Here is a 24,306-nt window from a genome sequence, read left to right on the forward strand (position 1 = left end):
GTGGAGCTGGCTTCATGGAAGGAGGGCCATCTCTCAGGAGCTGGGCCCTCAGAAAAGAAACAGGATTGCTGGAGACACCAGAGGAGAAAGGGAGAGTATCCTAGCTTCTCCCAGTGCCTCCCACGGCTAGCCTTGAGGGAAATTGAAGGCCAGAGATGCTTGGGAATGTACCTTCCTGAAACAGCCAATAGGACAAGAGCGTAGACAGGAAGGGATCTGAGAACAAAGTAGTTTAGGAGCCAATAAGTGAGTACAGCAGGGAAGAGAGGGCCTGGTCGGCCGGAGCAGGTGGGCTCCACAGGTATTTAAACATCCTAGTTTTAAACCTGGGGTTGAAAATATTATTGTACTATTACTAATGTGCATATCTCAGATATTTTTATAAATATTATTTCATATATATTCAGTACTTAAGTACTTTTCAAAATAGCAGTGTACAAATTTGTATGTACAATACAACCCCATAATTGTTTTATATACTTTTACATACAGTATTCAAATACATAAATATGGAAATACACATGAACTTTGGGCGAGACAGAATGTGAATATTCTTCACTATTATCCATCAATTTATAGTTACATTACAAGAATTGAATATACAAAGGATGAAGCAAATTGTAAAAGAAAAGTCCTTTAGAAATTATCCAACAATTGTTCTCTGATCATTTAAAATCCAACTGCTACCAACTTCGGGAAGCATAACTGGATTGTAGTTTAATGCAAAAAGCTTACTAGTATATGTTAACAGCCACATTTATTCTCTCTGAAGAAATGATGTCTTAACAGAAGTGGGTTAATCTGCATGGAGTCGGTAAGACGAAAGCTGAGATGGAATTGAGCTCTATGTTGGTCCAATTCTGTCTACAAAGGACAGCTGGTGCACTGGTGCAGTGAATCTCTGATTTTTTAGTTGGTAGCAGTTGTATTTTTAAATGACCAGAGAACAATTGTTGGATAATTTCTAAAGGACTCTTCTTTTACACTGAAAATTAAAAACTGCGGCCTTATCCATGGTCTCACACTGTTCAGGCTGCTATTGACAAACTGCCACAGATTGGGTGGCTCATAAGAAACAGAAGTTTATTTCCCACAGTCTAGAGGCTGGGAAGCCCGAGATCAAGGTGCCTGTAGATGGGGTGTCTGGTGAGAGCTCACTTCCTGGTTTCATCATTGCTGTCCTTTTGCTGGATACTCTCTGGGGTCTCTCTCCTAAGGGCCCTGATCCCATTTCTGAGGGATCCGCCCTCATGACCTAATCACCTCCCAATGCCCCACCTTTATATATATATTATTTATTTCAGAGAGGAAGAGAGAGATAGAAACATCAATGATGAGGGGGAATCATTGATTGGCTGCCTCCTGCACGTTGGACCGAGCCCACAACCCAGCCATGTGCCCTTGACCAGAATCGAACCTGGGACCCTTTGGACCACAGGCCAACATTCTATCCACTGAGCCAAACCAGCTAGGGCCCAATGCCCCACCTTTCTATACCATCACCTTGGGGGTCTGGATTTAAACACATGAATTTGGGTGGGCTGTGGTGGGGGCTGGGGGGGAGGCGTGTGCAAGGGATACAAACATTCAGTCCATAGCAGCCATGGTTATGAGCCCATCATGGTGGCGTGAGACTCAGGTAGAAAGAGGGTGCCCAGTCTCCCAGTTTGCCCAGGGTGAGGAGTTGTCTGGGTGTGGAACTTCTGTTGCTAAAATTAAGACAGCACTGGACACACCAAGACTGGAGAAAAGTCACATAGTGACTTTGTCTTTAACTGTGAATTTCTGTCATGGCCTAGAGACCTGACTACTCTGCTGAACAGAGTAGGTGAGGAGGAGAAGTATCCCTGGAAAGAGGACTGAATTTCCATACCAGCCCGAATGAATACATAGACCACCCACATCCTGTGAGAAAATGCCTTGCGCTTCTGAAAGCTAACGTCTAGCTACGTGGCGGAGAGTGAGCCTTCCGAGACTGTGGCATAGAGCGTTTCCAGGGTAGAGCAGACAGGGAAGTTGTTAAAAGAAGTTGAGAGGAGGCCACGGAAAACATTTCCTAACCTCATTTTCCCCAGGACTCCCCCTGTGTGGCAGAGTGAAAACCTCTCTTCTAGAGACAGAGTTCTAACAATCTACCCAGTTAAGTAGCCAAATGAACTCTAACAGGGATCTTTTCAAACCAACGTTAAAAAAACACACGCAGAAGAACATGTGCACTTACAGTGGCTGTGCCTACTTCCTTCTGCCTGTCATTCTCCCGTGCTTAGGTGCCCTGTGACCTGTTGGGGAAAGAGGACATTGTATTTGACAGGGCAGGACCTGGATTTTCTTAAGTATCTTGGCCCTAGAGGGTGGTTCTCAACCTTGGCCACTCACTAGTGTCACTTGGAAACATTTCATTTAAACTATTTCAATGCTGATGTAAAGAACAGCACAGGGAATATAGTCAATAATATTGTAATAACTGTGCGTGCTGTCAGATGGGTACTAGACTTATTGGGTGACCACTTCATAAGTTCTATAAATATCAATCACTAATATCATATTGTATGTCAGCTGTAATTAAAAACATGTTAAAAATAAAATAAAATAGAATATCTTAATGCCATGTTGCACTGTTGCCTTTGGGAGGAGGGCAAGCATCAGGATTTTTTTCTAAAGCTCTCAGACCTAAGAACCATTCACCTTACAATATTGCAAGTTCTAAAAAGAACACAGATGTTGTGCATAGATCTGTTACAGCCACGTTCTCACTCACAACAGACCAGTCTATAGAAATCCATCAATTATCAGGACTTGGATTAAATTTAAAAGAAGTGTCATTAACATAGAGTAATGTTTGGTCCTGCCCAAAGGCGAGGATCTATGGTCACAATGGAATCAGGCTTGAAACTTTAAAAAAAAAAAAATGCCCTGGCCCCACTTTATCCCAATTACCCCCAATCTCTATTTGACTGTGTCCAGATACAAGTATAAAGAAACAGTGGTTGCTGGGTGCAGTCAGGGTTAAGAACCGGCGTGCAAGAGAATCGTTATGTGGAAACAGATAGTTCGGAGGGAACGCTCTCCAGATTTTGAATTCAGAACAGACAAGGAAAAGGCAACAACAAGCAAGCCAAAGTCTCAAAGAGCTGGTAGGTAACAGGGTGTCGACTCCAAGTAATTCAGTTACTATGTGAGGCTTAGCGGGAGTACAATTTTACTTCAATAAATTTCAGTTGGCCAGACAGAAGGAACACGTTGAGCGTCCGTGTATGGAAACCACACTGTGTTTTCTGAGTGATTGGAGAGGAGCTGGAAGAGTTAGATATGCAGCACGGCCATTTGCTCAACAGCGCGGGGTTTGTTTTATTTTATTTACGTAATGGGATATGTTTGGCCACCTGGAATAGTGCCTGAAAGTGGATGGAAAATGGCAAATGTAGTCGGTGAGGCTGATTAATAACCAGGGGCAGAAAAATAGGCCGAGTGGAAAAACTTATTCATGTAATTGCTTCGTTTTGCTGTCTGCAGAAGGATTTGTTTTGGAAGTGATTTTGGCTACTTAACTGGGTAGATTGATAGATCAGAGAAAGGTCTCAAAAATCACATTTCACAGTTTTGTTCATAACATGAAATTAGTTTGGCCTGAAAGATGGATGCCATTCTTTGTGTCCACCTGATAAGACATTTGTCTTGAGAGAATCATTATTTTACAACATAAACAGTCTTTGTGAAAGGAAATAGGTAGACAGCAGAGGATTTTCCTAAAAACCACGGACTCAGAACTATAAAATGTTAACAAGACAAGCCTTATTTTTCTTTATTTATACACAAAAATACATGGGAGAAAACAGAAGTGTCTTATAATTCCATTTACCTGATTATTCATGCTGACAAAAATAGATTCCATGCACATGTTATGAAAATCCAGGAATTAAATGGAAGTAAAAATAAAATATAAAATTCTCCTCCTCCAGTCTTCCACCACCAGACATCTAGAATTTCCCCTGAAGGCAATCACTGTTGACAGTTTCTTGGTTATCTTTCTAACAATCCTATATAATAAAACCCTAATATGCAACCCGACTGAACAGTGGAACAAACTGGTCGCTATGATGCGCACTGACCACCAGGGGGAAGACAATGCAGGAGCTACCCCCTGGTGGTCAGTGCGCTCCCACAGGGGGAGCACCGCTCAGCCAGAAGTTGGACTCACGCCTGGTGAGCGCAGCAGTGGTGGCAGGAGCATCCCCTGCCTCCACAGCAGCGCTAAGGACTCTTCAGGGGATATCCACCTGCAGGCTTAGGCCTGCTTCCTGCAGGGGCCTAAGCCGGCAGGTGGGCATCCCCCAAGGGGTCCTGGACTGTGAGAGGGCACAGGCTGGACTGAGGGACACACACACCCCCAATGCACAAATATCATGCACTGGGCCTCTAGTGATTTAATATAGAACTCCCTGTAGAGAATATAGCTCTTAAACAAGTTACAGGAAACATAACTTTATCTTTTAGAATTAATGAAAAGATATTCAGAAGCTATGAGTCGTGTGTCCCCCCTCCCATCTTTATTGAGACATAATTAGCAAATAACATCATGTAACTTCAGGGTGTGTGATGTCATGACCTGATAGACATATATAGTGAAATGATTGCTTGTGTTTTTGTTTGATGTTTTATCTTCAAGATATTCTTACTTTTAACACTGCATTGTATGACTATGTCATTCTTTATTGAAACAATCTGCTACCAATAGCATTAATAAGACATCTTGGTTTATATGCTTTTGCAAGATTATCGGTATGATAAATTCCTATCATGAAATTGCTGCAGAGTATGCGAATTTCACAGTGTTTGTTGCTGTGACCAAATATGCTCCCCAAACATGGCCCCAGTGTGTACTCTTACCGACACCCTATGGACATGTTCAAGACTCACACCCTCACGAATAGTGAACAGGATGGCATTATTTAAAGCTTCACTCAGCACTAAATTTTAAAATATAATCTGATGAATTAAGAAAACCACAGTTTCTGCTACTTGAATCCGAAATTCTCTGATTATTAATCAGATCAGGCATCAACATTATTCCTTCAGCATGCAAATACTGATACCAACTATAATAAACGTCAGGTGTCTAGCAGCCAGGAATCCCGGTAGATTGAACAGCGGAATCCTCCGAGGACACAGGCCTGGCGGTGCAGCTGGAAAGTCCCACAGAAACCCCAGCTCCTCCAGCTACGAGCTTTGCAAATGTGGGCAAGCGGCTTTGCTTTTCTAAGTTTCAGTTTCTACAAAATCTAAGCTGGACCGAACCATTGTGCTACTTCTTGGGGTGCTGTGATAACATTGAGGAGTGACGGATGCTGAAGTGGTGAACACGATTCCTGGCACAGAGGGCGACAGCATCACCAGTGTTGCTAGGATGCGTGTCACCTCCTGTTGTGCTTGCACTTCCTTTCTCTCTAGGCTCTTGAGTGAGATGGGATGCAGAACAGGAGCAGGATGAGTCAACTTGAAGACCTCAATGATTCACATTTGAAATATCTTAACATATTGTGCCGGCAAAACAAAAGACACCTAACTGCCCACTGCCTTCACTGGGCAGGGGCCCCCTCTTTACGCTAGATAGGCAAACAATATTACAACGTGAGAACATCAGCACCCAAACCCAAACCAAACCAAATGAAGCAAAAACACCACAAACAAAACGGGAACATGAACTTCACAGCAGGTTCCTGACATTCCTGCAGGTGAGACGGTCACGCTGTGAGGACTGAAATGTCTGCGTTGATGAGTAAGTGTCCGCCGTGAATCCAGATCATCCGCTCACCCACCCACTCACTCACTATTCCTCTTTCCAGTCTTTTTATATCTTTGCTACTTGTCTCTGTAAATTCATTTTCCCCAACGTTCTATTCTTATACTTTGCGGCATTTTATCATCCTATATAATAAAAGGCCAATATGCACATTGTCCCTTCGGGAGTTCAACCGACCAGGAGTTTGACCCACCGGGAGTTCAACTGCTCGCTATGACGTGTGCTGACCACCAGGGGGCACCACAAAATGAAGGAAGGCCCCAGCCAGCCCTGATCGCCGGCCAGGCTTAGGGACCCTACCCAGGCACGAATTCATGCACCGGGCCTCCGTTTACAATCACCTTCCATTATCAAATGGTAGTTTGCATTTGTTTATCCTCGGCCATTCCAAAGCATCTAGCACACTCTCCTTTAAACCATCTTCCTCCCCTCTCACAACACTGCATTGTTTTCAATTAATTCCCAATAAACTCTTAATTGCCCACGCTCTGTTCCAGCTAGCGAGTTAATCCCTGTTTAAGCTAATGGGTTCAACTTCTTTAATAGACAAATCTTTCATGAAGGCTGTGGACAAGCAGAGTATTAACGGAACCTCGTTTCATTACTTTGCACTTTCCTTGATCTTTCTCCTTCTCATTCTTCCAGGCACACATAGCCAGGGTCCTGGTGCTAATAAACAATGTGATGAAAAGTAGAGAACACGGGCCGAGGAGGCCGGAAAATTCCCCTTAAAGCGGACAGATGCTTCTTATGCCCCAAATGCAGATTCCCAGCCCTGATGTGGGCAGCAGGGCCCTCTCCGCCCCCCTCGCCACAGGGCAGCCCCCGCACACCGGTTTCACCAGCACCCGAATAAGAAGGCACTGTGGGATCAGATGCCATGATACATGATTGAAATTAATTTTGCAAAACGGAATTGACTTCATTATTTCTAATTATAAAAGCAATATATGCTTTTCATTGAAAAAGGTACAAAAATGTCTAAATGAAAAAGGGGGAAGGGAAGTTACCTGCAGTCCTACATCCCAGAGACGACGACTGTTAACATGTTGACATTAACTATCCAAACTTGTTTCCTATGGATAATATTCGTTTTCACAAAAAAGAACATACCGAGCATGTTAGTGTTTAATAACCTGTGCTTTTCTAATTGTATGTACTAGTATATGCAATAAATGTCTTCACTTGACAGTATAAATGAATCCATTCTTTTAAACAGCAACGTACAATATACATAACACAATTTTGCATAAAATTTTTACTGCATGGGCATTTAGGTTGCTCGTAATTTTCCGATTACAAACAATGTATTAAAAACATTATAAAATAACTTTATAAAGATATTTATTTATGTAGGAAAATTACCAGAGAGACTTTCTGGGTCAAAGATACACAACAATTTAAATTTCAAAATAGTGTGTCTAATTGTCCTTCAACATATTGTACTGCATAGTATATGAGTTTCTTTATCTCCATCTTCTCTATAGCCAATCATCCTAATCTTTGCTAATCTTTAAAGCAAAAAAGCCCCCCAAAAATCCAATATAGTAATACACAAGGGAGATGAAAAGATAGGAAAAAACCACCAACGACCAGGAATAATACGGGAAGTCATCGCCAGTACAGTGAGGCTTCAGGGACATCAACATGACACATTGTTGGTGGACATGTGAACTGGAACATTTTTGTAATGTCAATAGTTTTTTGGGTTGTTGTTTTTAAGACAAAAAACCTTTTGGCCTGCAGTTCCACTTTTGGGACGAGAGCCGATGGAAATGAAAGCACTAGTGTGAAGGAATACATATTCCAGAACATTAGAATGTTTATTACTGCTCTGTTTTTAGTAGCAAAATATATGGGGCCATGATGGACCTCCATCAATAGGAGAACAGTTAGATAATTTGTAGAATTTAGTTATATGTACATTTATGTGTGTATATATTTACACACATATACACAGGGTGTCCCCCAACAATGTAGACACACTTTAACAGCTGATAGCTCAATTTTGAAAATGAAATATATTTTCATAAACAATGCCTTTATAATTATTTAAAATGTGTGTATATATTTTTGGGACATCCTACGTGTTATTTATATCTATATGCAAAAATTATGCGGTTGTGTAAGGGGATAGTTTTCACTTTTGTTTATGAACCTGTGGAAATGCTTATATTATATAAGTAGGAAAATCAATTTGAGTTGAAGTGGCAAAGTCATGTTTATAAAGTTTATTGCAGATTTTTATAAAGGGTAAAAATTTAAATGTACATTCCTCAAAAATGTTTAACCAAGCATGGTGACCGCGTCGCGCAGCCTGAGTTGAGGCAATGAAGAACTCATGAACATCTTTTTTTCTTTCTCCACTGGGGTCAGAAAAGGTTGGAAAGAGCATGAATTCTTTTACTCTGGAATTCTTCATAAAATGTCAAGGAAGCGGGAATTAAAATTTTACTGTACTAATGTATTTATATCTTCTTAGGAGAAATAAAAGAAAGTCCAGGTTTTAAGGATTTTTTAATAATACAGAGAAAACAAAATCAAACACGAAAGACGCTGGGGTGGTCAGGAGCACGCGGCCTGGGGGCAGGTCGCCCCCGGGGAAGCCTGCAGATCCAGGTGTGCTGCTCCTGAGCCTCTGTGCCCACTTGTTGGAGGTTTGCTGGCGGCCACAGCTCTGATTTTGTTACTAATGTCAGGGAGCCCTTCTCTCTTGGGTGGACGTGCTGGGGGATCGAGCAGATAGTCTTTTATACTTTTTGTGTGTCTATTTGTATTAAAGATTTTGATGGCTTCTGGCATCTTCTATGCTGATTTTTTTTTTTTTTTTTTTTTTTTTTTTTTTGCACAACCAGATAAGCTCAAAGTGTTTGTGCTCGATGGAATGGAGAGCCTCCCTTCGAGATCTGGGTCAGTGACATTTCCTGTTCTATGCTCCCTTCTCACATGCAAATGAAATTCTAAAGTGTTGGGAGGGTGTGAAATGCAATAAAACATTCTCCCTAGTCTTATCCACTCAGGTTAATTCACCTTTACAGTGGTCTGTTCTTAAGTGCTACTACTCTTCATTTTTCCTCTCTCTCAGGGAATTGGCAGATGAATTGAGGACAATAATTGGTCCTTTTGTGAACATTCTAGACCAGCGGTTCTCAACCTGTGGGCCACAACCGCTTCAGTGGTCGAACGACCCTTTCACAGGGGTCGCCTAAGACCATCCTGCATATCAGATATTTACATGACGATTCATAACAGTAGCAACATTACAGTTATGAAGTAACAACGAAAATATTTTTATGGTTGGGTCACAACATGAGGAACTGTATTTAAAGGGCCAGAAGGTTGAGAACCACTGTCTAGACACTCTAACCCAGGGGTGGGCAAACTTTTTGACTCGAGGGCCACAATGGGTTCTTAAACTGGACCGGAGGGCCGGAACAAAAGCATGGATGGAGTGTTTGTGTGAACTAATATAAATTCAAAGTAAACATCATTACATAAAAGGGTACGGTCTTTTTTTTTTTAGTTTTATTCATTTCAAACGGGCCGGATCCGGCCCGCGGGCCGTAGTTTGCCCACGGCTGCTCTAGACTGTGGCTCTTAGCATGACCTGGGAACTGGACAGAGATGCAAACCCTCGGACCTTACCTACCGAATCCACCGGCTGCCGAGTGAGGGCCTGGGCACCTGGGTTTTGATAAGCCTTCTGGGTGACTCTGTGCACAGGACGTTGAGTCACTGCGGTCGCGACGACAGACGGTCTGCATGGCTTATGCCGGGGAGAGTGCTGACCTGGGAGGGTTTCCCTTGGTTTGCCCGCACCGAGCTCCTGGGAGCCTCAATACACCTCGCAGTAGGGACTGCTCTTTGGACTTGTCGGGAGTTGCAGGCCCTTCTGAAAACTCTAAAGCAGCGGTTCTCAACCTGTGGGTCGCGACCCCTTTGGGGGTCCAACGACCCTTTCACAGGGGTCGCCTAAGACCATCGGAAAACACATATACAATTACATATTGTTTTTGTGATTAATCACTATGCTTTAATGATGTTCAATTTGTAACAATGAAAATACATCCTACATATCAGATATTTACATTACGATTCATAACAGCAGCAACATTACAGTTATGAAGTAGCGGCGAAAATAATGTTATGGTTGGGGGTCACCACAACATGAGGAACTGTATGAAAGGGTCGCGGCATTAGGAAGGTTGAGAACCACTGCAAAGGGTTTCAATTGCGTAAGTTTCTCCACTCTCTCAAAAGAAGACCAAAAAAATCTCACAGAAATATGAAAAGGATTAAAAATAAGATGTGAGGAATGTTCTGTATGCCAACAATGAGCTATTACTGAACTTCAACAATTATGCCCTTAGCTTGGCCCACAAGCCGACTGGCTGAGGACTATACATAACCAGCACAGAAAAGCCCCTCAGAACACAGGGAGAGGGGCAGGGCTGGCCCAGGAGCTGATAATGACCCCCTGTGGTGCGACGTCAATATCTTCTGATCAACTTCTTAGATATCTTACTATCGCAGGAGAAAATTCACGGATTAGGTTAAACAACCTCTTAAATTTCAGGAAGCTCCTGGCTTCCTGGGCTTATCTGTCTACATACAGGTGACTTGCTGAGCTGTAGCTCAGAGAAAAAAATGGAGAGGTTTACTTTTAGGTTGAATTAATGGACTTAGTTCTACGTAGGACAAGATGGAGAGGAAGACAGGTGAGTATGAGGAGTCACGTAATGCGAAAGGCCTTGGTACGTTAAAGCACAATTTGAAGAATTTCCCTTTAAATTTCATTAACCTTAATTAAAATGGAGCTCACTAATATTTCTACGCCTGGGCAATTCTTGGCCACATGCATATGGTTTGATAGATTGGCTTAAATAAGTTATGTGTTTTCCTCCTGATTTTATCACAAAGTTAGAATTAATGTTAGCATATTTTTCCAATTTATACAACACCCCAATTAATCAGCGCTCTCTAAATGTTCAACACTGCTTTTATGGTTCAACTAAATTGAATTACAATAACTAATATCTCTTTAAAAGTTTGGTTCCTGGAACTTGTGATGGGGCTACCAATCACTACACTGCCTAGGTAAAATCCCCCTTACTCTGCTTGGGAAAACTTTTTAAATTCCATATCCGACAGAATTTTAACATAAATCCTTGTTTCTCTATAACACAGCAGCCTAAGCTGAATTTAATCTACTAGTTACCTTTAAGATCATGGGCTCATATTGCGTTGAAATCATTAATAAATAATCTCTGGATATTCAAGCAAAACCTTTAGCACATCTGTGTGCCTTCTTTTCGTACATGACAGTGGCTGTCAGAGAATGAGCAGAACGCACGCGTCCCCTCAGCACGTTCAGGGCGAGTGTCTATCGAAGTCGGTGTGAATGTGGGGCAAGTGCACGTCAGATAACTAATATGTGTTTGAGTGTCGGGGCAAAAAGGAAGTAACTTTTTCTAAAAATAAAATGGTTATGGTTGTGCCAGAATGTAAAATTAAACTTCAAAATACAAATTTCTGGGTGTGTAAGAATTGTAGAATAGCTGAGGGAATTAAGCTTTACTCACTACATTTTATATCTGTAAAGAGAAGAAAAACTAACAAGTGAAAAGTGTCCTAGATGAATTAAATGCAATAACTGTGTATGGCTATGCCGCAACATGTGTGCTGTTCAGGTTGGACTGAGACATGTTTATATTCATGCATGAAGACTGGTATGATAACTATCAGCCATTGATTTTTTTAAAAAAATAACCTCATCCATTGACGGCAATAATAATACACACTTTATAGATAAATTAAAGGCCCTAGAGGTCCCTCAGAATGCTCTTATTGTCTTTCATATGATCTTTTCTTAAAAATAGTTTTTATTGATTTCAGAGAGGAAGTGAGAGGGAGAGAAAGAAACATCAATGATGAGGGAGAATCATTGATCAGCTGCCTCCTGCACGCCCCCTACTGGGGATCAAGCCGCAACACAGGCATGGGCCCTGACCGGGAATCGAAGCATGACCTCCTGAATCATAGGTCGATGCTCAACCACTGAGCAACACCAGCCGGGCGGGGCTTTCTTTTATTCACTCATAAAAGCTTTATTGAATGAATGTGCATTATTCCTCCATTGTGATGTTGTTTGCTATGACAAAAAATAAACTAGACTTTCCAGTCTCGTTATCTGCAACAGCTCCTTCCCCTTTAAATATACCTGAAGTCTTTTCTACAAAGTACCGATCAGGGGTTGAGTCATCTGAAAGAAATATCAAAAGAACTTCAGAAAGAGATGCATCAGACACTTGATACTCTTGATACCACAGGAAATTGACGCACGGATGTCGGCCCCCACGAATGAGCTGGCCTTGTCCCCACAGACAATATTCTAACTCTACCCAGCCCATGAGTCAGGATTTCCAAGACTCTTGTGCTGTAGCAGCAGGTGATTTCGTGAAGGTAGACCGCACAACACCAGCAAAACAAGAAGTCCTTGCATAGGGCGAAAGAGACTTCATAAAGTCACTTAATTGGGATTAATTTAATTTTCTCTTTAGTGAACATGAGAGAAACCCCTTTTCTTTCTCCTGAATCTGTCTTAAACCCTCAATTTAGGAGATTAAATGTATAAAAACTAAATGGAGCACTCTGAGCCTGAGTCCTCAGCATTGAGGAAAAAGATTCCTTGTAAAAATTCTTAGTGTAGAATCAAAACTATTAAGTTGGCAAGAAAATCATACAAATAATGATTTTGTAAAAAATTATGACATGTAATATTTGGCTTTGTCTATTAAAAAACTCACAAAATTGTAATGGTTGTAATGGTTAAATTATGTTATAATGGTTAAACATTATACAAAATTACTTTTAATAAAGACCTTTACTTTTCACGACAATGTAGTTATTTGTTTTGGCTCAACAAGAATCTGTCCTCTTTCCTACCTGAATAGGATTGAAAAAATCAAAATCTTAACATCCCCATGCTACAAATTTCATTTAATTAGACAACACACATCCAGTCATAGAAACAAGTCCTATGCTTTGACTGCAGAAATGATGCCTGCAGCATCCTTCAGGCGCCTCATCAGGTCCTTATAATCTTGGCCCTGAAGATGGGGAAAAATGTCACTTCTTGGCAGGGCAGGGACCCTGAGAAATGTGGGTGTCTTTTGAAAAAGGACACCCTTGGAGCTGTAAGTGCCGGGGTGAGATCAGGTAGGGGTGAATTAGATGACTGGCTCTGCTCTCTACTAGGAAACACAGAAGAATAAATTAAAACTCCCAAGAAACTAGAAACACCAATCAGAGAGGATATGTGCACCCCTATGTTCATAGCAGCACAATTCATCATAGTTAAGATTTGGAAACAGCCTAAGTGCCCATCAGCAGATGAGTGGATTTAAAAAACTATGGTACACCTACACAATGGAATACTACGCTGCGGTAAAAAAGAAGTTCTTACCATTTGCAACAGCATGGATGGAACTGGAGAGCAGATAAATATCACATGACCTCACTCTTTTGTGGAATATAATGAACAACATAAACTGATGAACAAAAACAGATCTAGAGACAGAGAAGCGTCAATCAGACCATCAAACCTCAGAGGGAAGGTAGGGGAGGGAGGGGGTTAGGGGGAGAGATCAACCAAAGGACTTATATGCTAGCATATAGGCCTAACCAATGGACACACACAACAGGGGGGTGAGGGCATGAGTGGGGGGGTTGGGGAGTAATGTGGGGACAAGGACACATATGTAATAACTTAATCAATAAAAAAATTTTTTAAAAAGGAAATAAAAGAATAAATTAAAACTATTAAGGTTTTACCAACCTATAGACAGACGTACACTATTGAGTCTTAGAATCACGTTGTTCCATTAAAAAAAACGTACAAGGAGCTAATTCTATATTAAACATTGCTTGTTCCCTCTATGCAAATAAGATGAGTCAAAGTAAAACACAAAAGCAAGACGGCTCTCCGAGCACGTTGTTAAGCAAACATTGGCAGACGCCGGCGTATGACGGGGGAGGAAGCGTGACCACAAGACGAAGTGCAAGAGCAGCAGTGACACCTGCGTTACCACCACCCGCCCCCGACGTCACGTCCCACCGCCGAAGGCAACGGAGAAGCCACCGCGCCTTCCACTCCTCGCTGAGTGAACAGAGAGGGACCCCCTGGGCAGCTCGCCCTCCACGTAAAGCCTTGAGTCCTCCCTGTACGTCGCTAACTCCCGAGCAAAAAGGACTTTATTTCGGACGTTTGCCGAGCGACTGTCTGGAGCTATGTCCTGGGCTCTGTGAATACGGTGACCGTGAGAACACGGCCTTTCCCATCAGAAAAGGGTGAATGTAGCGTCCACAGTCTTCGTCACACTGTTTGTTAAAAAAACAAAAACAAAACAACTCCTCCTGGTTTTTCATTGAAGCCGCTTCTCTGAAGTCTGACTTCCTCCCCTCTCCCCGCCAGGAAACGCCCTTCTACCTTCCTCCCTGCTGTTGTCTCAGCCCCTTTCGTGCCCACACGCGCCAGCAGGGAGTAGAACCTGCAGCTGTTGGGGGGTTTATGCTTCACTGGTCACCCTCAGTGGAAAAGAATATTTTCGCTCCAGCCTTGCTAACAAAAGACCTGGAGTTCACCCTGAACCAACAAATGTCCTTCATGGAAGGGTTTCTTTTTCCAGCTCATTGTTTCAGGATTTACTGTCCTTTCACGCTGGCTTCCGCTCCTGACCCAATCTATGTTCTTGTTTCTGTTGCGCCCGGAGCATTGATCTGGGGACTCGGTACCAGGCCACGTGTTAGCCTGGCTACCCTCGGCCACTTTCCCTCAACCCGTAGCTCTGCACTGCACGCAGCCTGTCTCCCCTCCTATCTCCCGGCACAATTCCCCACGTGGCTTCGTCCCCGTGTTGAAGTGCCTAATTTTAGGCCCTGCCTGACAGCTCGCCTGGGCTCACACTGGCGTTTGCTTCTTGCCGTTTTCAAATTCTGAAGACACTATCTAGACCGCACATCACCGCCAGCCAGGCCCGTTCCCCCAGGACCTGCCTCCAAAGAGCAGATTTCTTTTAAGTTCCATCTCCCCGCCGGCCCCTCCATGCCGCTGGAGGAGCCGGCACTGATGTCTGACAACTGGCAATGCAGCCGGGAAAAGCGTCACTTCGGCGCGGGTGCAGGGAAAGCTTGTTGATGGACAGGCCACCGAGATCAGCTCTCGGTTATAAACATGCCCGAAGGCCACTGAACCTGGGGCCATCCTTCAGTTAACACCTGACTGATATACACAGGTCGGTTAGAGTGTCCCCCTAATATGCCATTAGTTCCCAAGGTTGGGGGTTCGATCCCTGGTCAGGGCACATGTGAGACTCAGCCAATGAATGCATTAATAAGTGGGACAACAAATCGATGCTTCTCTCTTTCTCTTTCCCTTCTTCTCTCTAAAATCAATCAATAAAAATTAAAGGAAAACAACACTTTACTGGTATTATATTGACCTCTGATGACCTCCAGAGAACACCAACAAGATGGACTGATGGCAGTAGAGAGGGCGATAGAGCAAATCAGGGCATGAGTCCTGTTGTCTACTGGCGGCTTCAGCCAGAGGCTTCAGCCAGAGGCAGCGATCTGCTTGTTCTGCAGTCAACACTCTGAGTACAACCTAGCCCAGTGATGGCGAACCTATGGCACGTGTGTCAGAGGTGACACGCGAACTCATTTTGGGTGACACGCATCGACAGAGACAAAAAATTGCATAATTCAAATATTTGACTCTCGCAATGGCCAGAGTTGGGCATCATTTGAGTAATATTATTACTCACGTTACTCATGATCAATAATGCAATTCTAAAACCCTCTGTAAACATGTACATCGGTGTTGCGTAGCAAAGATACATAGTGAAAACATCCAAGATACATTGTTCCAATATTGACATTAATATAAAAAGGTTAAGAATTGCACTATAAAGAGATTAATCTTTACTCACGACATTTTATTTTTACTCGAGTGACAAAATGCCCAATTCTGGAAACGGCCTCGTTATTGTCAACATGTGCCTCGGGTAAGCTTCCTGTGCGTTCGGGTGCGTTCGGCAAACGGACGTACTTGATCGCCATGTTCGTTAGGAGACAGGAGTGTGAGGGTTAGAAGGAAAAGATATACAGGGCAACCGTGCTCAACGAAACTTTCTGCGTGTTGGATCATTGATTACAGCACCATATATCTGTTGGTTATACATACTATCTTTGAATTGTTTTGCACCAGGAGTCAGTGCAACAACACTGCAAAAAGCTAATAGGTAAGAAACCTATCACCTTTTATTAAAAACGCCAAGATTTATATTTATTTATTTTTGCAGCCTTGTGGTGGAGAATCAAAAAATAAAAAAGCAAGAATGAATGATAAAGGAAGTGGAAGTAGCAGTAGCCGACCCTTTCAAGACATATGGACCGAGATGTACGGGATTGTCGACAGAAACAACAGATCATTGTGCACACTGTGTAATGAGACGGTAGTAAGAGAGTCCTCCGGCTGTCCAGTCACTGCAGCAGTTCTCCACCAGGTCTGAGATCTGAGCCCCAGCCAACCCGGTCACAGCAGGAAATGCCAGCAGAAGCCCAGCTCAGGACTCACTGGTCATGTCTGGGTCTACGGTGCATTTGGCTCATGGGCCCATGTGTGTGTGGTTGGCAGTGATTTTGTTCTGCAGACAAATTCCATGATTCCTCATGGAGGCAGCCTGGGTCTGTGCTGTCCGTTTCCAGGAGAGCTCAGCTACAGGCATCAGCACTCACTACAGTGCCTCCTCTCCTCACTCTAGAGTCTGTTCAGTGGCGCTGTCTTCTCTATGTGACTCAGAGTTCCCCAGAGTCAGAGCCTGGCACACACACTGGGTGCTCAGCGGTGTCTATGGGGTGAGTGACTGACAGGAGAAGGATGGGGAACTAGAGGAAAGCTGTGCAGGCCAAGAGCTCCACGTGGCAGCAGTGGGCTGGCCACAGCGGGCCTCTCTCACACCACCAAGAGCCACCCATTCATTCCACAGATGTCTAAGGAAAAATAATTGTCCTGCAGACCACAAGGATGTCAGACAAATACAGAACAGGGTGATATTGGGGGGCAGGCTTACTGAAGTGGAGACATTGGGAGCTGGTGGTCATAACGGAGATGATTGGGGGTGTGGTGAAGTGAAGGGGTGCCATGAGGGCAGGAATGGGGCCATGGAGACACATGAGGGAAGGCACTTGCTGTCTGGGAAGGGTTCTCTGTGGAAGAAACCCGACCCTCAGAAGAACGTCACTTGGTGGCAGCTGCCATGATGTTGACAGGGTTAGGTGTGATCGGCCCATGTTTATTTCTCTCCCAGGCTCCAAGGCCCAAAAGAGCCCATGCATCCTCCTTCAGTGCTTTTTGGGCTTGAACATATGGCCTCTTTCCCTCTAATCACATTCTTAGATTTAACCTTCTCCACCCAGTTGCTGAGCTAATCCCATCTTTCCCAGAGGAGGCCCACCCTTTCCTCCTGGGAGGGACAGAAGATGCGATCTCTCCCTTTGCCCTCTAGGATGGCACTGTCTGTCCCCCAGCTTGTCTCCTTTTAAACCCTAAATTCACCCACAGATGAGTCTTTCCATCCCTCCAAGAAAAAACACCCGTCTGTTACATGGCCCTGGGTCATTCGCAGGCTTCCATTAGGATGGCTCAGCCCCACCTTGCTCAGTCCTGACCCTGCTTCTCATGGAGAGTCTCACCTGACCTCCCTCAGAGAAGCCTTGGGGACTACGGGGACAGCCACATTCTCACTTGCCCACCCCTTAATCCCTGTGGAGCTCATGATCTGCTATGTCACCTGACATAAAACCTCACTTGATGCATGGACACATTTCATTTGTTTTCTTTGGGGATGACACCAAATGGTGTCAGCTGTGGGTGCTGGCTGTTTAACTGTGGATACATTTGGAGTACTCTAATGCGGCCAAAGACCCCCAGCCACCATGCTCTCAGGTTGTGTTTTTTCCTATTTAACGTCAGGAACACATTACACCTTCACTGTCTCACACTGAGGATGACAGCTGCGGACCATCAGTCAACCTCAGTCAGTGTCTGTGGAAGGAATCCATGAGCCAGGCCTCAATTCAGCCCCTCCCTAACTTTCTCTCAATCCTTTAATCTGGAGGGAGGAAATAATACCAATAAGATTAAGGGGTGGTTGCCGAGGCCGGTTTGGCTCAGTGGATGGAGCGTCGGCCTGCGGACTGAGGGGTCCCAGGTTCGATTCCGGTCGGGGGCATGTGCCTGGGTTGCGGGCACATCCCCAGTGGGAGATGTGCAGGAGGCAGCTGATCGATGTTTCTCTCTCGTCGATGTTTCTAACTCTCTGTCTCTCTCCCTTCCTCTCTGTGAAGGATCAATAAAATATATTTAAAAAAAAAAAAAGATTAAGGGGTGAAGACTGAGGTTTCTGATTGGATGTTAGCTTTTGAGAAGGTGTCTAAAAACCCCAGGCACCAGAGGAGAGATTCAGAGTCCTCCAGCTCTGCAGTCAGTGCCGCGGTTCTCCACCAGGCCTGAGATCTGAGCCCCAGCCAACCAGGTCACAGCAGGCGTTTCGGAAGGATTCCTTTCTGAGCACCTTGAAGATGAACATCCAGATCCCACCCACACTCCTGCAGCTGGCAGGAGAGAGCCTGCTGAGGGACCAGGCCTCGGCCATCGGCCATCGCAGCTCTGGAGTACCTGCCTGCTGAGCTCTTCCCGCCGCTGTTCGTTCAGGCCTGCCGTAGGAGAATCCCCGAGCCCCTGAAGGCGATGGTACAGGCCTGGCCCTTCACTGTCCTCCCTCTGGGGGGCCTGCTGCAGCTGCCTGGGCTCATAGTCTTAAAAGCCGTGTTGGATGGGCTTGACATTCTGCTTGCCCAGGAGGTTCGGCCCAGGAGATGGAAAGGGCGGGTGCTGGATTTAAGGAGCACAGGTACCAACTTCTGGAGAATGTGGTGTGGAGACAGCACCTGGAATTGCTCAGGGAAAGTACCAGTGGCTGTGCACAGCTCCAGCCCCAACCAGGAGCACCCCTTGGCTCCCTGGGAGGTGTTCCTAGACCTTAACTTCAATGACAGGGACGACGGGGATGTTTCTCAAGTGCATCATCCAATGGGCCCAGCAGAGGGAAGGGTGGCTACATCTGTGCTGCAAGGCGCTGAGGATTTCTGAGGGGCCCTTCCAGAGGGTCAGCGAGGTCCTGGATGGGGTGCAGCTGGACTGTATCCAGGAGGTGGAAGTGAACCGCACCTGGGACCTGCCCACCCTGGGGACGTTTGCTCTCTACCTGGGTCAGATGAGTAACCTGCAGAGACTCTCTCTCTCCCACATTCATGTGTTGACAGAGGAGGAGGAAGAGGAGGAGGAGGACAGGGAGGAGGAGCAGGAGTGGGAAGAGGAAGAGGAGCGGGAAGAGGAGGGGGAGGAAGAGGAGGGGGAGGAAGGGGAGGACCAGGAGGAGGAGGAGGACCAGGAGGAGGAGGAGGAGCAGGAGTGGGAAGAGGAAGAGGGGTGGGAGGAGGAAGAGGATTGGGACAGGAAACAGCAGGAGGAGCAGAGATCCTTTTCCCAATTCCTCTCTCAGATGCTCGGGCTGCGGCACCTCCGGGACCTCAACATGGATTCTCCCTCCTTCCTCCGAGGCCGTCTGGACCAGATGCTCAGGTGCCTGCAGACCCCCTTGGACAAACTCTCCATAGCAAACTGCCAGCGGCTGACGCGTTCAGACCTGACACACCTGTTCCAGTGCCCGAACCTCAGGCAGCTGAAGTCCCTGCATCTGTTTCGCCTCAGCCTGGCAGATTTTAGTCCCGAGCCCCTCTGAGCTCTGCTGGAGGCAGCGGCACCCACCCTCCAGCACCTGGGCCTGGATAACTGTGGGATGGCGGACTCGCAAGTCGAGACCATCCTGCCTGTCCTGTGCCGCTGCCACCAGCTCAGGGACTTCACCATCACTGAGAACCCCCTCTCCGGGGCCACCGTGGAGAAGCTGCTGCGCCACACGGCCGGGCTGCGCAGGTTAGAGCTCGAGCTGTACCCCGTCCCCCTGGAGTGTTACAGGATCCAGGGGATCGGCAACCAGGAGAGACTTGCCCAGATCCGGGCTGAGCTCATGGCGATCCTGAGGGAGTTAGGACAGCCCAGGACCATCTTTCTTGGCACCAAGTACTGTCACAACTCTGGCAAATGTGAAGTTTATGACGTGGCATTTTCATGACGTGTCGCTGTGCTGCGCCCCTGTAATGACCCTGCTCAGTGGGAACACTCAGCAAAAGCTTTCTTCTGGGCCCTTGGAAGCTGGAATATAGAACCTGGGTGCATTGGAGGGGGCACCCACGTTCCAGATTCATGCTCCTGTGAATGGGGACAGGAAGGGACCAAGCCCAGGTCCACGATTACAGGGGCAAATGTTGGGGAGTTCATGGGGCCTCAGGGGGCAGGTGTCCTGGAATCAGAAATAAGAATCTGATCAGCTTGCGGGGGGGGGGGGGGGGGGAGTATTTGCGCCCCAGCTGCATGTGTGGAGTTAATGCTGAGGTGTATGGTTGTAAAGGAATGATCAGAAATAAAGACAATTTCAAAGGCCAAAAAACAAACAAACCAAAAACGGTAGTAAGCAGAACATGGAATGTAAAGAGACATTTTGAAACTAATCATTGTCAGGTCTTGAAAAAAAGTATCAAAAGTATCGATGAAAGGAAGGAATACATTTCTAGGCAGCTACACCTCTATAAAAGTCAATCAAATTCCATCATTAAATTTGTAAGATGCTCTACAAATTAACATGAGCAAGTTACTGTATTGCTCACTCCATAGCTCAGCATGGAAAAGCCCTCAGTGACGGAGAATTTATTAAGGAAACATTTCTAAGATGTGCACCAGCTCTATTTCACGATATGAAAAATAAAGATGATATTATTAAAAGAATTTCTGAGTTACCACTCAGTGGAAATACTATCAAAGACAGAATAATAGATCTTAACAAAAATGTACATCAATTTAAAAAAGACTTAAATAGTTGTAAATATTTTTTGATTTCTCTTGATGAAACTACTGATGTCACATCAAATGCTCGGTTGGCCATTATTGCTAGATATTCTGATGGTCTCGAAATGAGAGAAGAGTTGATAAAGTTAGAATCAGTGCCAATAAGTACATCAGGAAACAAAATATGTAAGGTTGTTATAAAAACATTCAGTGACCTAAACATTGATATCTCTAAAATTGTGTCAGTCACAACAGATGGGGCACCAAATATGGTAGGAAAAAATGTGGGGTTCCTGAAATTGTTTATGGAAGCTATTAGACATCCACTTGTACCTTTTCATTGCATTATCCATCAGGAGGTGTTGTGTGCCAAATCGGGATTCTCAGCATTGAATGATTTAATGTCAGTTGTAACAAAAATTGTGAATTTTATAGCTTCTCCACCCCTTCACAAGCGAGAATTTACTGCATTTTTACAGGAAGTTGATTCAACCTACAGTGGACTACTGATATTCAATAATGTGAGATGGCTGAGTCGAGGTAAAGTACTTGAGCGATTTGTGGAGTGCTTTGAAGAAATTACAGTATTTATTGAGAATAAGGATCTGGCAAACTTTCCTCAGATCAATGATCATAAGTGGGTCAGCAATTTGATGTTTTTTACAGATCTCTCTGTTCATATGAATGAACTGAACTTTAAATTACAAGGTTTTGGCAAAAGTATTGACGTTACGTTTGGATAGATCAAATCTTTTGAAAGTAAACTTAAAATTTTCAAGCGAGATATTGAAACTAAAACTTATAAGTATTTTCCTCGGATAAAAAAGTATTTCGAGAAGGCCACTACAACGAGTGTAATGGAGTCCATACTTATGTACCAGAATATAGTAAACTCATTATTTGAACAGTTCAGCAAAAGATTCGACCAATTTAGAAGCCTAGAACAGACCATTAAAATAATGAAGTATCCGGATGTAGTTGTTTACAGTACTTTGGAATTAAAGGATTTCCAATGGATGCAAATTGACGATTTAGAGATGCAACTTGCAGATTTTCAAGGTAGCATTTGGACTCATGTGTTTGTCGACTTAAGGTTGAAACTTGAAAATCTGGAACAAAATCGTTTGAATAATGAAGAAGAGTGCAACTACGAACAAGAAATTTTGAGTGCTTGGAACAGAGTACCTGACACTTTTAGCGACATAAAAAATCTAGCGATAGCCTTGCTAACAGCTTTTTCATCAACATATTTTTATGAGACTTTGTCCTTAGCATTAAATAATATTAAAACGAACAAAAGAAACGGGCTAACAGATGAAGTTAGTGGCGCTTGCTTGGCCTTGAAGTACACCACGTATGAACCTGCAATCGAAGAATTAGCAGACAAACTTCAGCACCAAAAAAAGTCACTAATTTCTAGTTTTCGTACCATTTGATTATCATTGTTTTTATTATTATTTTTTCCTAAATGTACATTGTTTTTCTGTTTTTGTTCATTTTATACATATTTTTGGTTGATTTTTCTTTGTTAAATGGCATTTAAATATATAAAATAAATATCAAAAATATAAATCTTTTTTTATTATGGTTGCAAATATCAAAAAAAAATTATGAATATTTCTATATGTGACACAGCACCAGAGTTAAGTTAGGGTTTTTCAAAATTTTGACATGCCGAGCTCAAAAAGTTCGCCATCACTGACCTAGTGGAACAGTAAATCCGGCCACCGGGAACGACAAGGGCCGCAAGCAGAGACGACAAGCCAGTATCTCCCAGGCAAAGACAAACTAGCCTGGATCTCACCTCCCTGAGAAGCTCCTGGGACAGTGCCCGCTGCAGCCCGCGCCCCCCCTCCAGCCAGCGGCCCTCCCAGCTGCCCATGCCTGGGGGTGTTACCTGACGCTCCTGCTACGGGAAATGGCATTTGTAGACGCAAATAGCATTCTGTGTAAAAGAAGCTGAGTTTTCATCAAATAAAAGAAAAAAACCCGGGAATAATAAATAACAGAAATCACATGTCATGTCCTTAGCTGGGGGCTAGTTAAGTACAATATCATGGAAGCCTGAAGGCCAACGACTATATTGCAAAAGAACATACACAGAGCCGGAGACTAGGACTCATGAGTCCAGCACCGGGTCAGTGATTTGGGGGTATCCCCACCGGATGGTCAGGGACTTTAGGAGAAGGTTTCCGATGTGTGTCAGGGGGAAGGAGCTGGGCCCACAGCAGAGAAAGCCGACGGCCATCACTTCCAGACTCAGCTTGTTTTCCGCAAATGAACCGTCGTTTTGTAAGCAACTTTTAAACGCCTTGGAAAAGCATTTTTAATCCTTCGGGTTTAGCTATTGTATCAAGTAAGCGGAATTCCGCTGGGAAGGGTTAGAGGCTCATAAGTGAGAATCAATACTTCATTTGGATAATGGCTAAAACACCCACTGCCAAGATAAAGGTGCGAGTAAGCCATGATCAGGCCTCCGCCGACAGAGGGAGGGAGAAGCGGGCGCCAAGGGGAACGACTTCATCCATGCAGCCACTGGAAACTGTGCCCCCGCCGGCTGCCTGAGCACAGTGAGCACACAAACAAACCCAGGCGGCCAGGACACGGGAACTGCACCCATCGGCCACAGTGGGCCCCGTCAATCACAGTGTACCCCGTCAATCACAGTGCGCCCCACGGCCACAGTGCGCCCCGTCAATCACAGTGCACCCCTTGGCCACAGTGCGCCCCGTCACCCACAGCGCGCCCCACGGCCACAGTACGCCCCGGCGACGGCCACAGTGCGCCCCGGCGCCCACAGCGCGCCAGGGAAAGTGCTGTCCCCCTGCTGGCCTGCTGTCAGGGGTGCCTGGTGTGAGCCAGGAACCCTGCCCCTCAGCCACAGGCTCAGGCTGTCTAGTTCAGTACTTGTCACCAACCCCTGGTGTGTTTTGAACAACTGCCTTAATGCCCAACCACTTCTCTTGTGACATCCCCCGCTGTCCTTGGGGCTCTCCAGGGGGTCCTGCTGGGCGAGATGAAGGCCACCGTGTCCACAGCAGCTGGTCAGTTACTTCGGGGGGGGAACAGCAAGCATCCTAGAGGACTGGGCTGCAGCAGGGGGGTGGCGGGTGGGCCTTTCGTGGGACCCCCAGACTCTCATTTCTTTCTGACCAACGCCCAGCACAGCAGCGAGGCAGGGGGTGTGCCAGGGGGTGGAGACCTCAGGGGGAGGGGTGTGGCGGGGGGGGGCGGGGGAATTGGGGGGAAGGAGCATGGCCGGTGCTGACTGGACAGGCAGGAGATGATGGAAGAGGCTGGTTTGACATCTGCTGTCAGAAAAAGAAAAACTCTCAAACAACAACAAATAAACAAACAAACAAAAAATTGCTCCATGTTTGGAAGAAAAGACATAACTAATTTGTAGGAAAAGGATGACTAGGCCGAATGGGGCCCCCGAGAGGGAGGAAAGAAACGAGTGTGGGAAAGGCCTGGAGAC

General features: G+C 45.0%; 1 pseudogene; it reads left to right on the forward strand.

Annotated features, from left to right (window-relative positions):
* The first annotated feature begins 18,442 nt into the window (after positions 1–18,442).
* On the forward strand, positions 18,443–20,058 carry LOC139008413 (PRAME family member 12-like; annotated as a pseudogene).
* The last annotated feature ends 4,248 nt before the right edge of the window (positions 20,059–24,306 follow it).

This window comes from Myotis yumanensis, unplaced genomic scaffold (assembly GCF_028538775.1).
Source record: "Myotis yumanensis isolate MYYU_CA2020_CCGP unplaced genomic scaffold, mMyoYum1.0.hap1 SCAF_4, whole genome shotgun sequence".
Lineage (NCBI taxonomy): Eukaryota > Metazoa > Chordata > Mammalia > Chiroptera > Vespertilionidae > Myotis > Myotis yumanensis.